The 15,718-nt window shown below is 42.3% G+C and overlaps 1 long non-coding RNA gene across 1 annotated transcript in view; it reads left to right on the plus strand.

Moving 5' to 3' along the window:
• LOC132659866 (uncharacterized) overlaps positions 1-15,718 on the plus strand; it is a 995,695-nt gene that overhangs the window by 247,488 nt on the left and 732,489 nt on the right. The window lies entirely within an intron of this gene.

The raw sequence follows: 15,718 nt of genomic DNA on the forward strand, positions 1-15,718 counted from the left end.
AGAAAATGAAATTTATAAAATAAAAAGAACAGCACTGGAAATAAAACCTGTTTAAATTATAGTGCATTGGAAACAAGTTGGCTAAACAAAACTGACTAAAAATTGAGATGAAATTATGAAAGAAAAATATAAAATAACCATGGTCACACTAATACTGGTTTTGTATATAAATGAAATGGACAAATGAATGAAATATAATAAAAAATATATCAGTATGGGGAACAGTGGGCTTTCCTATGGCTCAGACGTTAAAGATTCTGCCTGCATTGCAGAAGACTCAGGTTCAATCCCTGGCTTGGAAGATCCCCTGGAGAAGGAAATGGCAACACACTCCAGTATTCTTGCCTGGAGAATTTCATGTACAGAGGAGCCTGGTGGGCTACAGTCCACGGGGCTTCAAAGAATTGGACATGGCTGAGTGACTAACACACACACACACACACACACACACACACACACACACACACACACACGCACAGGGGAAGCAGTAACTAAAATTATAATTTCAGTCAGTACAAATATATATGTATTTAACCATCCTTATGAGAAATATATGTGATCTTTGTTGAATGTAAAAGAATATGTTCCACAAGATGGCAGCACTTGATTAATATTTTAAAAATAGATCTACTGAAGATAAAAGGTAGCAGTAAGGAAAAATAAGTGAATAACAAGCAATGGAAATATATACATTACTGTATGTAAAATAGGTAGCCAGTGGGTATTTGTTGTATGGTGCAGGGAACCTACAGCTGGTGCTCTGTGACAACCTAGAGGGTTGTGATGGGGTGGGAGGTGGGAGGGAGGTTCAAGAGAGAGAGGACATATGTATACCTATGTATACCTATGACTGATTCGTGTTGATGTATGGCAGAACCCAACACAATATTGTAAAGCAAATATCCTTCAACCAAAAATAAAAAAAAGAATAAAAGTAAAAAAAAGAAGAAATTAATCTAAAGGGTTTTTTGTTTGTTTGTTTGTTTGTTTGTTTTACCAATGCAAATGTAGAACTTTCTATGTTTAAAGAGCTGTGGGAGGAAAGACAAAATATGACTAACTGATAGATTTGATCACTCACAATTTATGAATACTCACACAACCCAACAAATATATTACACATACATACAAGGATTAAATGGAAATTAGCAAAGTCTTTCAAAAATTATAATTGTTCAAAAGAATGGATAAAACATAAAAAAGAGAGACTGGAATAGGGAATTCAGACCAGGGAACTGGTTGCAGCTTACAGCAGTTTTGGGTGAAATGGGGGAGGGAAAGAGTGGGGAGAGAGATGTTGCATGCATTTCTATTTTAGCAAGAAGATTCCTCAAGGTATTTAAAATACATTTCATTCTCCCCTTCTTCTGCAGGCTAGAATACAGTTCCTGGGCTTTTATCTCACAGCTTGAGATGAAATAAATTATAAAGGAAATTATACAGCAAAAAAAGAAGGAAAAAAAAAAAGAAAGAAATAGAAAAAATAACAGCACTCAAGTACCAGTATGTAAAACAAAGAACATGCAGAAACAGTTTTCAGTACAGAAAATAAAGGGCTCAAAAATCCCCCAATATATTCAGCCTCCAAGTACTGAAATAATTGTGAAGTAAGGCCCTTTGCCATATTACTGTTTGCATATTAAATGTAATATTTCATTCTTTTTAATGGCTGAGGAATATGTCACTGTATATATGTACTATATCTTCCTTATCTATTCATCTGTTGATGGACATCTAGGTTGCTTCCATGTCCTGCCTATTGTAAATAGAGCTGTTATGAACACTGCAGTACATGTATCATTTTCCATTATGGTTTTCTCAAGGTATATGTCCAATTGGGATTGCTGGGTTAAATGGGAGGCTTGGGAGGGAGGGGATGTGTGGATAATTATGGCTGATTTGCATTGCTGTATGGCAGAAAACACAACATTGTAAAAATTACACAAAAAACCCCCAAAACATAAAAGAGATACAGTTAAATGCAATATTTTCAACTGAATATTCTGTGTGAGAGAAGATTCTATGAGAAGTGTATTTCAAGGACTGTAGTTACAAGGCAGGAGCTAAGTCCATTGTTCTGGATCTTCCTAATGAATATAGAGCCTTCTCAAATACCTTATCTTAAATATTAAAAGTAAATTAATAAAATGTCATCACTTCACTGCAGATCTCTCCACATCTGCTAGTCTATTTTCCTACTTCCCTAAACTGCAAATCTCTTGGAAATTATAAAATTTTACTGACAACACTATGCCTCCCTTCTTGAGTCTTATTCAACTAAATTTTCATTCCCAAACTTAACTGGCAACAATAAAACCTTGAATTGATGAATCCAGTAGATACTTCTCTATTTAACATTAGAAATAAATTGATTATATTTTAGTCAATCAAGCAAATAAACATGGAGATCTCTCAGCTCTGGGTCAGCTGTTTGGGTTTTCAGGTGACTTCAGGTAAATGTTCTTGGGTTTCATTCCCTCTGACTTTCTCCAGCAGTGTCTATGGACCTCTTAGACTCACCTGGAGGGGAAGTCTGAGCTGAAGGTCTCTGTGTGGAAGCCTGTGTCTCCCTGGATGGTGGGGATTGAAGCTCTGTCTCCAGACGAGAAAGAAGAAAGGAGTGAAGCATGGGTTCCTGAGACAGACTTAGGAATTCAAGTGCAAAAACCATACCTTCTCCAGCTTAAGGCTGAACACGCTCAGATACTGTAGCTGTGGTGATATTTACAGCTCTGTATGTTAACTGTATCGGCTCACTACATCTGCTCATTAATACATTTTCCACTCTTACTCCAAGCTCTGAGCGTATTTCCCCAAGGGAACTTGTTTGAATAAAACTGGAAATTTTTCCTGCTGATTTGTGTTCTCAAGAGACCAAGTTAAAAGTGAGATAAATACAGTTCTTTTTACTACTCCATGAACTCTTCTGGCTTTCAGAGGTCTAACATTTTAACTTTCCACAACCCTGAGTCCAAGTTTTCTCCAAATCTAAGGCTGAGAACCTGTCTGGACTAGTTCGCTTGGGTCTCAAAAATATTGACTTGTGATGGGAACACAGTTCCTGATACCACCAGAAACTATTTATTCTTCAATAACTTGGTGAGCTGTGTTCCTTTGCTTTAAAACCATGGGTAAAATAAACTTTGGTTTTATAATGCTTTGACCCATCAATTAGGAGTTTCATGATTTTACTATGATAGAAGTGAAGAGCTGGCATTTAGTCCCTTATTTTTAAAATTTTTGGTAATTATATGAGATAAATTTAGATCATTTAATACACTGTGGACTGACATTAGAATCTTATAGATATTGTCTCATTTATTTCTTGCAAAAGTCCATCTTATGAAGACTCTGCAGTTATGATCCTCCTTCTTAATTTTTGGCATTAGGTGATTGATCCAAAGTCACGAACTGAGTAAGGTGTGTGCTTTGATTAGAACACAAGATATTTCTAGCTCTCTTGTTCTCCTCTTCTCCAGGTCCTGTTGGTAAATTAAAAGATTCTCAGGATTCTGTCTTACTAATCTATTATGATCCAAGAAATGTTTTCCTTTGTGGCATTTTCCCATATCTAGAGTTGCACTATTATAATCATTGATTGAACACAAAACTATATATCTGATCAACTGCTTCAAGTCACCTGCTTTGTTTAGTCACTAAATCGCATCTAACTCTTTGTGACCCCGTGGACTGTAACCCATCAGGCTCTTCTGTCTGTGGGATTCTCCAGGCAAGAATACTGGAATGAGTTGCCATTTCCTTCTCCAAGGGACCTTCCCAAGCTGAGCTGGTGATCGATTCAACATCTCCTGTATTTCCAGGTGGATTCTTTAACCACTGAGCCACCTGGGAAGCTGCTTCCCTGATATCTCAGTGGTTAAATAATCCACCTGCAATGCAGTAGACCCCAGTTTGATTCCTGGGTCGGGACGATCCACTGGAGAAGGGATAGGCTAACCACTCCAGTGTTCTTGGTCTTCCCTTGTGGCTCACCTGGTAAAGAATCCACCTGCAATGTGGGAGACCTGGGTTTGATCCTTGAGTTGGGAAAAGCCCGTGGAGTAGGGAAAGGCTACCCACTCCAGTATTCTGGCCTTGAGAACTGCATGAACTATATAGTCCATGGGGTAAACTTACTAGTTTACAAACAATTGGAAGACAAATTAAAATTGCTTGCTTAGATGGCTAAGGCTTTACTCTTTGTGAGGTTTGTCTGAGGGAGTATTCCTAGCAGTTTCAGATTTAAAACTGCCCCCTTTTCCATAGGTTTCAGGTCTTGCTGAATGAGCTAATTGGGCTCAGTCTCAGGTCCCTGTGGAGTGTACGATGTTATTAAGTCCGATCTCACTCTACTTGCTGCCAATAAATCTGAGAGGGGAGATGTTGAGACCAAGAAGATGACAGATTAATGTCTCAAAATAACCATTTTATGGGAGCTGGATGTCAGGTTTTGTTTTTATAGAATAAAGATGGTGGGGGGAGGTGAGGAAGCAAAGTAAAAAGTCCAATAATCTTGAAAATATCTCCTAAAATGGTGAGCCTTAGAAGGAGATAAGTTAATTTCTTCTTTCCTCTAGCCATCCACAGGTGAACAGAGTCCTGAACAAAGGCACTTTGAGTTAATATTCAGGCAAAGGGGCAGGGTTCCTCGAGGCAGGCCATTGTGTATAAACAGTACCCTTTTAGTGAACAAAAGCAAAGGGAAGCAAATGTTAAAGTAAAGGATCTGACCTGAAGTCAGAATTGGCTCTTCCCTGCAATATTTACATTCTGGCTTTTAGAGATTTGCAAGAGAAAGGAAAGTGGTTTTTAGTTCTTCAAAGAACATGTCTGTCAGCTAAAAGATTATTTTTCAGTGACAAGATTTTGAACTAAACAGAATTTTATGTGTTGCATGTTCTGGAACTTTAGAGTTTAATTTATCATGAAACATTTATCATGTTAGGTAGTTAGAATAGGAAAAGGGAGTCCAAAATGGTGGTGGCTAAAATACAAAGAAGGGAAAAGCCCATGATGTAAGAAACGCCGCGGGAAGAAAGAGCCACCTCTATGGACCGTTGGTGAAGGCCTTTATTGGGCGGTCGCTCTCGGGCAGAACTCCCGGGGGCGGGTGAGCAAGGAGACAGAGGGAGTCTGCGAGGTAGGAGGGGTGAGGAAAGGTTTTATAGCTAGGGCCGGGTTCCCATATAAGGAAGAAAGCGCGGGTTTCAGCGGTGTCTAAGGGCTCCGTGTTGGCTTCCTGATTGGATGGCTTGGTTGTCAGCCCGCCTCCTGGGCTTGTCTGCGGCTCTCTGCTGGGACATGTCCCAACATGTCTGACCTTACCCTTACCTTTCACATGAAAATGGAACAAAGGAAGGTCTGAGGACCAGAGTGAAGACCTCAGGTAAAATAAATAGCCCTCCTGGCTAGCCCAATTTACATAGGGCAGGCTCAATGGGGAGGAGACAAATGTATAAAAGGAGGAAGCCTAGAAGGATTGGGACCTCTCTTCTCTTAGCCTTTTGGGTCTGCCTGCCCTCACTCCTTGAGGGTGTACTATCCTTTGTTCTTCCTAATAAAACTAAGCTCTAACACTGGTCTGTCCTTTGCTTCAATTTTTTGCCGCAGCAAGACAGAAGTGAGGAAATTACACACTCCCCCGACATCTATGGTGCTGTTTCTTGGTTTTAATCTGGCTGAAACAACCTTGGCTCCATCCCTGTGAGGCAGAAGCCAAGCACAGTAGAAGCCCAACTCCATGAAAGCTCATGCAGTGGAAGCTGAACGTGAAGAAAACCCAGCACTGTGGAAGTGACAAGAAGCCCCACGTGCTGGAAACCAGAACAGCCAAAGCAAACTCAGCAGAAAGCTCACGTGGCTCAGTCTCAGATTCCAGAACACCTCTGGTTGGGGTAAGAAGGCCTCACCCCTATGGCTGGAAGAACATATGGCTAAAAATCTTAATTCCTTTACAATCTCTTGTTTCTTGTTTCCTCAAACCCCCTGCAAACAGGTGAGCAGCAGTGGGTGCCCCAGGGTGTCCTGAAGGCTCCACTATCTGTGGTGCCCTAGTAGCTGTTGCCCAAGCAGGTGGGAGTTCTTCTGTCCTTAATCTTCTTTGTGCCAAGAATCAGGCCAATGAAAACTATGAGCACAGGTCAGGTATTTAGCAGGTTTTCCAGCATGTTATGAAAGGGACTCCTTGGCACATTTTCTGCACTGCTTTTTCCTCCCGTCCTTCAGCATCTCTCTCCCAGGACTTGAGCCCTGCCAAAACCCATGTTGCCTGGCTTCAGAACCGAATGAAGCTCAGGCTCTGATATCTCATTGCAAAAATTCAGTGAGAGACTCAGCGATAGGTAAGAGGTGGATTTGTTTGGATTCAGAGAAAAGGACACTCCACAGGGTGTGGGCCATCACAGAGGAGAGTGAGGTGGCCATGGAATGTGGTGTGGTTAGTTTTTGTGAGCTGAGTGATTTCATATGCTAATGAGTGTGAGGATCATTGTAACAATTGGGGAACCACCCACTCCTCAGTCTTTTGACAGTGCCTTGGAACTGTCATGGCACCTCTGGGTGTGTCGTTTAGCTTGTGGATTGGGATCAAGGTTTAGCTGAATGTGACTTGTCATCTTGGACCCATTTGATTTTAATCGGTTTATGTTATGCTCTTGGGGTATGTAATTTTTTCAGAAGTTGTCCCCTGTCCCCTTCCCTCGTGTTTCATGCTCTTTTCCTGAGCCCCATCTGGGCCCACAAAGTTGCCTCTACAATCTTCTGGAGGGACAACCAGAAAATAGCTGGCCCCTGGGAGGGAAATACTGTATAATATCCAATCCCTCTAGATATTCAGGCCTTCATCTTTCATGTTTTCTGCAACATGTGCAACAATAGCATTTCTCAGTGGACCCACTAGGGTAGGTGACAGACACACAATGCCTGCTAGAAGTCCACCAGTTGGCATCCCTTCAAGGACAATTGGGCTTCCAAGGATAATGTTTGCCACTTTGGGAGTTAGTCCTGCAGGCCATTTGGGCCCAAACTCTTACCACACTTCTAAAGTTACAAACATATCCCCGGATCAAATTTCCACTCCCCTTTTATGGAATATCTGGTTTGTTGCCTCTTATCAATTTGTTCTTAAGCCACTTACTAACTCCTACAGCCAGGACCCTGCCCCCTTGTAGGCAACATTGCTTCACCTCACTTATTATTAAAATACTCTTAATGCCTCTAACAGGACCAGATAACCCAATCCTTTGTCATTACATATGCTACTACCTAAAGTGGGTCTATGACAATGGAATGTTTACCATTGGAAACACCCTAAACTGCTCTTATGGAGGACTAGGGGAGGAAATCAATGATTTATATTCCCTCGGAACAATAAGAGGATAAGGCTTACGGCTGTTTTACCAGGTTCCCAGTCTCAGGGCACAGGCTTGGATTGCTTTACATCATGGTATTTATTCCCATCCATGGTGGACAAACTGGCAATGAGTTAAGATTACAACCCCTTAATTCCTCCCAGCACTGGTCACACTGGAGACCACACTGGAGACCACACTGGATGCCCAACTCCAGCCTGGGGTCCCAGGAGGTAGACCCGCCTCGAGCTGTTTAGGGATCTGGTCCTTGGAAGTTTGTCATGCCTCAACCTGCTTGGGGATCCACCAGTCCAGGGGGTCCCAGGAGGTTGATATCCCTTGATCTGCCCAGAGACCCAATTCTCAGGAGGCTGTCATGCCTCAACCTGCCTGGGGCTCTGCACCCTGACTCAGGAAACCTGGCTCTCAGAATGCAACAGTACTGGGTAGGATAAGCTTCATAAAGACTCACCCCTAAGGAAGTCCACCCATGGAAATAGAAGGAAGCCTATTAGCTGTGGGACTATGCTCAGTCTCAGCAATAACTCAGGAGCCCAAAGAGAACCCCATTGCCTTTCTGGAAAGGCTAAAAGAGGCCCTCTGAGAGTTTATCAATCTGGACTTAGACTCTTATGAGGGATAGGTGATTTTTAAAGGACAAATTCCTGTTCCAATGTGCATCAGACATCAGGATAAAGTTACAACAGCTACAGCAGCAGGGCCCTGTTGCCTCTTTAGATGAGATGGTCCAGACAGCCACCAATATCTTTTATAATGGAGAACAGGAGAGGGAGGCCAAGGCCCAGGAAAGGGAGAAAAGGAAAGAGACAAGGCATGCCCAGATGCCGGCCACTCTCCAGGGAAGTGCTATGGCAAACCCCGAGTCTTTAAAGGACAAGGCATGAGGCAAATGCCTAATCTGTAGACAAGTGGGACATTGGCAAAGAGTGTCCAAACCATGACAAGTCTCCTAAAATGGCTTGCTACAAATGCCATCAACTGGGACACTGGGTGGCACTCTGCCCTCAGGATCCAAGAGCCTCGAGGTCAAGTGCCAAGCCTTCCCTCATGATGGTTCAACAGAATTGAAGTGGCCCACTCCAGCCAGGCTGCCTGTCACAGATAATCATCACAGGGCTGGAGCCAAGGGTGTAAATGGATGTGGCAGGTAGGTCCAAGAATTTCTTGGTTGACACAGCGGCTACCTATTCTGTCCTGACCTCCTGCTCCAGAGATTTCTCCCCCTAAACCTGTACCATTTTGGGTACTACAGGAAAAACAATTAACAAAAAGACTCACCTGAGCACTTTGTTCCTGGGATGGGCCAATATTTTCCCACCAATTTCTGGTGGTCCCCGAGTGTCCTACTCCCTTATTGCAAAGACACTGCTCCCTGCCTTCGAAATTTTGCAGCTATTGCAGCCCTGATAGAAGATGCTTTAAAACTCTCTCCTGGGGGCAAACTAACTATTTTTACCAGCCACCAAGTGAAACAGCTCCTGAATGGTAGAAGCCATTTATGAATGTCAGATCAAAGGAGCCTCAGATATCAAGTAGTGCTGATGGAAAATCCAGACCTGACCATATCCCCTTATGAGGTTCTTGTGAGGTGACCCAGCCACCCTCCTGCCTACCCCTGAGGGATCTCTCCCCTTTCATTCTTGCCTTGAAACCTTGGGCCACTGCCAAAAAAAAAAAAAAAAAAAAAGGGATTTTCAGAAGATCCTCTGATGAATCTGAGGAAATCGGGTACACTGATGGAAGCAGCTTTGTCTTGGATGGAAAAAGAAGAGCTAGATAAGCAGTAGTCTCCAATTTTGAGACCATAGAGGCTAAACCTTTGCCAGCAGCTACTTTAGTCCAATTAGTTGAGCTTATAGCCCTGACTTGAGCTTTAGAGCTGGGAAAAGGAAAGAGAGTAGCCATTTACACCGACTCCAAGTATTCCTTTCTGGTTCTACATGCACATGCTGCTATTCGGAAAAAAAGAGGCCACTTGACCACATGAGGGACCCCAATCAAATATGGTGATCAAATCCTTGGGCAGTTCATTTGCGCACTGAGGCTTCAGTCTCCCTTTGTAAAGGACATCAAAAAGGGAGCACAGAAGTGGCACGAGGGAACTGAGAGGTTGTTGCTGAACCATGAAAAGACATCGGGATTCTTGGCCTCTGGAGGAGAAGTCAATCCGGGGCCAGAGACGAGGCTTGATCACTCAGAGCTTTTGTGTAATAAAGTTTTATTAAAGTATAAAGCAGATAGAGAAAGCTTCTGACATAAGCATCAGAAAGGGGCAGAAAGAGTACCCCCTGCTAGTCTTCAGCTGGATGTTATATAGTCACTAGCAGTTTGTTAATGAAAGGAAGGAATGTCTTAAAATTCAGAATGGCACCAGGCCCCTCATCCATAAGATATATTTTGGGATAATCTTGGCACCAAACGAGGCATCCTGGGCCACAAAACGATTGGCTTGAATCTTATAGAAAGGAAGATTACCACACAAATACTTTTGTTTACATAGATTAGGGGAACAATGTCTAACATACTGGTTTGTCAAGTTGGTTCTGAGCCATTAGGCAGAATCAACTTGAAGACAGATTTTGGGGTAAATGCATAGTATATTAACATAGCTTAAGACAAACATTTCCATAAGAAAAATGCGTTGGTTAACTCAAGGTTTGACAATAGTTAACTTCAGGTGAAACCAGGTATCATTATGCCAACACAGTATTTTAAGAGAAACCTCCTTTTAAATTTGTATAGAGAAGGGGGGGAAAAAGTCACTAGTTTGTTTCCTCCTGCCGCTTAAGAGAGATAAAAATGTCTGACACTTGCAGCCTATTTCCTCTGTTTGGAGACCCCTGGCCTTCCTGCCTGTTATCCTCTCATTCCCCCTTTTCTTTTAGGAGAATTATGTTGCCTAGGAAAAAGGGGCATCGTTCTCATTCTGTAACTGCTTCTGAGCCAACAAGGGGTGTTCTCCCTAAATTGGTGAGGCAACATATTCTCCTAACCTTCATACGGAAGATTTCTGATCCAGGGGTCCCAAGTAGTAGTTGGAAGAAGCTGCAGCAGTAACAGGAGTTTGAGCAACCATTTGTAACTTAAAAGCTTTCATGTGACTAGAAACAAATCCAGTTACACAGTTATAGATGCAGGGAGCAAACAGCAAAAACAAAACAATCAGAATTGTTGTAATTAAGATAGTTTTCCACCATGGGGAACTAGTTAACATCTCCCAAAGGGAGGCAATTGAGACTTCAGGAGCATCCATAGCCCCAATCATCTTGTTCATGTGTTTAGTAAAATGAGTAATATTAGTGCTCATATCAGGGATATATGTACAGCATTGGGTATGAATAATGGCACCAGTTCCTCCTTGTGCAGATGTCAGAATATCTAAAGCCAATCTGTTTTGTAAAACTACCTTTCTAGTTTGTGCTTGTTCAGCATTAAGAGCTGAAATAGCTTTCTGAGAATCTTGTAATGCCTGTTGAATAAAATTAGCCAAAGCATCCACTCGTAGCATAACAACTGTAGCTCCCAAAGAGGGGACAAACACTGCCGCCAAATAATCATACCAGTGAAATACAGACCTTGCCCACTGAGTTTTAAGGTGGGGTAAATTAGCAGGCTTTTCTGGAAGCTCTGAAAATATAAAGCCATGAGTAAAGGCTAGACCTAGGGTGCATCTCCCTATCCAACAGGGGGAAGTCATGCGCATAGGTAAGAGCTACGTATCCAATAAGTCCCGTTTGGAGCAAGCCAGCATGACTGAGATATCCAGTCCCAATTAGTGCCTGGCCAGACAAAGGGAGAACCTGAACTGGGGCTGGAAACCACGGGAATGATTATATTGCATATTTCCTGAGGCAAAAATCGCAATTTTTTCCAATCATTGTAATTAAGTTGTTGGCTAAGTTTTGGGGATGGCTCTGTTTGTTCCCAGAATATAGGGGCAGTAGATATTAGACCTCTTTTTTCAGGAGTTGGCCATATAACCTCATCCCATATTTGATAAACATCAGGTAAAAAACCATTGGATCTAGACCTATTTGCCTTATGTGTAGCAAAAATAGTCATTAAACAGAGACAATGTATAATCAAAATTAAAAGTCACGTATGTCCGTTGCACCGGTCCATTTTAGGGTTGGTAGATGTCATCAGATGAAAAAGAGGAATCATATATGATTGCTGTCGGAGGTATTCGCAGACTTGGAGAAAGTCTTTTCCTTGAAGTGGAGACGTCCATCATGGGAAGCCTTCCACTGATGAAGAGGGGAGCACCCCGAAGACCCAGCAGTTAGTCTGATTGTAGAATGCAGCATAGGAGTGAGCCCAGGACAGGAAGGCATTGTCTTAAGGATCAAACGGCACACTCAGGATTTTTGGAGTCAGTAGAAGTAGGCTCACATAGATTATCAGGCCCATCTGAAAAGTCCAAATCAGAGCATAGAAACTAAAGACATAAAATGAAGTCACTTAGTTCTGGTCAGTGTGCCACCTCTTAACTAGAGTGTAATGTACCGACGAATCAATTCACTTTGACAGCTGTGGGAGAAGAAAGAATAAGCTGGTAAGGGCCTTCCCAGAGGGGCTCGAGGGATGGGCCCCCAGACCCCAGTGTTTTTATGAGGACCTCAGTTCCTGGCTCAAATAGAGGCTTGCTTGACTCAGAGGTGGGGTCAGGAGTCATCTCCCGGAGTTCTGTTAATGCCTGTTGAAAAGCTGAGAGCTGAGTTATATAACTAGTTAATTCCGAGGCTTCAGGGTCTATAACAATGTCTGTGTGTAAGAAAGGCCTTCCATAAATACATTCAAAGGGGGACAGTCGCTCCTTTTTTGGGGTAGTTTGAGCCTTCATTAAAGCTATGGGTAGGACTTTAATCCAATTGTCCTGTGTCTCTTGAGTCAATTTGTGCAGATGTCTTTTGATAATGTCATTAGCTTTTTCAACCTTTCTGAGGACTGAGGTCTCCAGGAACAGTGTAAGTGATATTCTATTACTAGAGCTTTAGATACCCCCTGAGTTACAGCAGCTTTAAAGGCGGAACCATTGTCACTCTGAAGGCTCCGTGGCAGCCCAAACCTGGGGATAATTTCATGGATTAAAATCTTTATAACTTCCTTAGCCTGTTCACTACAGGGAAAAGCCTCAATCCATCCAGTAAAAGTATCCACCCAAACTTGTAAGCAAGAATACCCATTAGCTTTTGGCATATGAGTAAAATTAATTTCCCAGTCCTCTCCAGGATACTTTCCACTTCGTTGTAATCCAGCCTTTGCTAGCTTTTCAGCCTTTGGATTATTTTTCTGACAAACCTCACACCTTTTGATAATGTTCTTTAAAGTTTTCATTACATTTTTACCTTCAAACAAATGAGAAGCCATCTGGTAAGTACTCTCTGCACCCAAATGAAAACTCTGGTGTAAACTCTTAAGAATTTTCCACTGAGCATTTTCAGGAATTATTAATCATCCATCCTCAGACTGTAACCATCCTTTATCAGTAATCTTTGCTCCTCTTTTCTCATATCTTTCTAATTCTTCCTCAGTATATTGTGGTTTTTCCCGTTCCACAGGACCTGTCCAGATCAAAGGCGTCTGCAGTGAAGGGGTTTCATAGTAAAGTCTCACTTTTCTGGCTTGACAGTCAGCCAACTGCTTACCTTCAGCTACTTTATTCCCATCCTTGCTGTGCCCTTTCCAATGCATAACAGCTACTTCCTTAGAACAATATATAACAGTTAAAAGTCTCTCGATCTCTCTGAAATGCTTAAGAGGTTCTCTTGTTGCTGTTTTAAACTTTCTTTCCATATTGCAGCATGAGCATGTAAAGTCAAATAAGCATACTTAAAATCAGTGTAGATACTCACCGTCTGCCCTTTGCTTAACTCTAGAGCTCGGGTCAGAGCCACAAGCTCCGCTAACTGAGCACTGGTTCCCTGGGGGAGAGATTTTGCTTCTAAAACCTGTTCAGTACTCACCACGTCCTAACCTGCTTTACGCTTTCCATCCCAAACAAAAGAACTGCCATCTGTAAATATTTCCATGTCAGGATTGTCTAATGGGGTATCTATTAGATCTTCCCAAGCTGCATAATTTAAAGTTAGAAATTGGGAACAATCGTGATCAGGTGTTTCATTTTCCTTCTCAGGAAGGAAAGTGGCAGGATTTAAATTTCCACAAACTTTAAGCTTAGTTACTGGTCCTTCTAACAACAATGACTGATATTTAAGAAGCCTACTGTCTGTCATCCAAATATTAACCTTAGAATTTAAGATTCCACTCATATCATGAGAAATCAACATAGAAAGGTTTCGTCCATTTCCAACCCCAAAGAAAGGCAATGCCAAAGAATGCTCAAACTACCGCACAATTGCACTCATCTCACATACTAGTAAAGTAATGCTCAAAATTCTCCAAACCAGACTTCAGCAATATGTGAACCGTGGACTCCCTGATGTTCAAGCTGGTTTTAGAAAAGGCAGAGGAACTAGAGATCAAATTGCCAACATCTGCTGGATCATGGAAAAAGCAAGAGAGTTCCAGAAAAACATCTATTTCTGCTTTATTGACTATGCCAAAGCCTTTGACTGTGTGGATCACAATAAACTGTGGAAAATCCTGAAAGAGATGGGAATACAGACCACCTGACCTGCCTCTTGAGAAATTTGTATGCAGGTCAGGAAGCAACAGTTCGAACTGGACATGGAACAACAGACTGGTTCCAAATAGGAAAAGGAGTACGTCAAGGCTGTATCTTGTAACCCTGCTTATTTAACTTCTATGCAGAGTACATCATGAGAAACGCTGGACTGGAAGAAACACAAGTTGGAATCAAGATTGCCAGGAGAAATATCAATAACCTCAGATATGCAGATGCCACCACCCTTTTGGCAGAAAGTGAAGAGGAACTAAAAGCCTCTTGATGAAAGTGAAAGAAGAGAGTGGAAAACGTTGGCTTAAAGCTCAACATTCAGAAAACGAAGATCATGGCATCCGGTCCCATCACTTCATGGGAAATAGATGGGAAACAGTAGAAACAGTGTCAGACTTTATTTTTGGGGGCTCCAAAATCACTGCAGGTGGTGACTGCAGCCATGAAATTGAGACACTTACTCCTTGGAAGAAAAGTTATGACCAACCTAGATAGCATATTCAAAAGCAGAGACATTACTTTGCCGACTATGGTCTGTCTAGTCAAGGCTATGGTTTTCCTGTGGTCATGTATGGATGTGAGAGTTGGCCTGTGAAGAAGGCTGAGTGCCGAAAAACTGATGCGTTTGAAGTGTGGTGTTGGAGAAGACTCTTGAGAGTCCCTTGGACTGCAAGGAGATCCAACCAGTCCATTCTGAAGGAGATTAGCCTGGGATTTCTTTGGAAGGAATGATGCTAAAGCTGAAGCTCCAGTACTTTGGCCACCTCATGCGAAGAGTTGACTCATTGGAAAAGACTCTGATGCTGGGAGGGATTGGGGGCAGGAGGAGAAGGGGACGACCCAGGATGAGATGGCTGGATGGCATCACTGACTTGATGGACGTGAGTCTGAGTGAACTCCGGGAGATGGTGATGGACAGGGAGGCCTGGCGTACTGTGATTCATGGGGTCACAAAGAGTCGGACACGACTGAGCAACTGAACTGAACTGAACTGAAGGTTTCGTCCATTAACTATTTTTAAAGCTTCAGGTGCTAATAAAGCCACTGCCCCAATTAATCTTAGGCAGTGGGGCCACCCGCATGAAATTACATCTAATTCTCTGCTTAGATAAGCAATAGGTTGTTGGTGAGGCCCTATGGGTTGTGTCAAAACTCCCAAGGCCATACCTTTTCTTTCAGCGACAAACAAATTAAATCCTGACTCTGTGGGTAAGCTCAGAGCTGGAGCTTGCAGGAGAGCAGTCTGAAGAACCTTAAAAGCCTTTTGAGTATCTGGAGACCAAACCAGTTTGTCAGTTTGGGCCTGCTGAGTTTCAGATATAAGTTTATATAAAGGCTGGGCAAGTTCCCCATAACCCGGAATCCAAATGCGACAGTAGCCTGTGATTCCCCAAAATCCTCTCAATTGTCTTAAAGTCATAGGTAGGGGGTGATTTAGTACAGGTTTAATTCTCTTGGAGCTTATGGCACTAGTCCCTTCTGATATGATTAAGCCCAATATCTAACAGATTGTTGACAAAGCTGAGCCTTTTCTTTTGATACTTTTTTTTTTTAAAAAAATATAAATTTATTTATTTTAAATGGAGGCTAGTTACTTTACAATATTGTGTTGGTTTTGCCATACATTGACATGAATCCGCCACGGGTGTACACGTGTTCCCCATCCTAAACCCCCCTCCCACCTCCCTAACCATACCATCCCTCTGGG

This window comes from Ovis aries, chromosome 5 (assembly GCF_016772045.2).
Source record: "Ovis aries strain OAR_USU_Benz2616 breed Rambouillet chromosome 5, ARS-UI_Ramb_v3.0, whole genome shotgun sequence".
NCBI classification, from domain to species: Eukaryota; Metazoa; Chordata; class Mammalia; order Artiodactyla; family Bovidae; genus Ovis; species Ovis aries.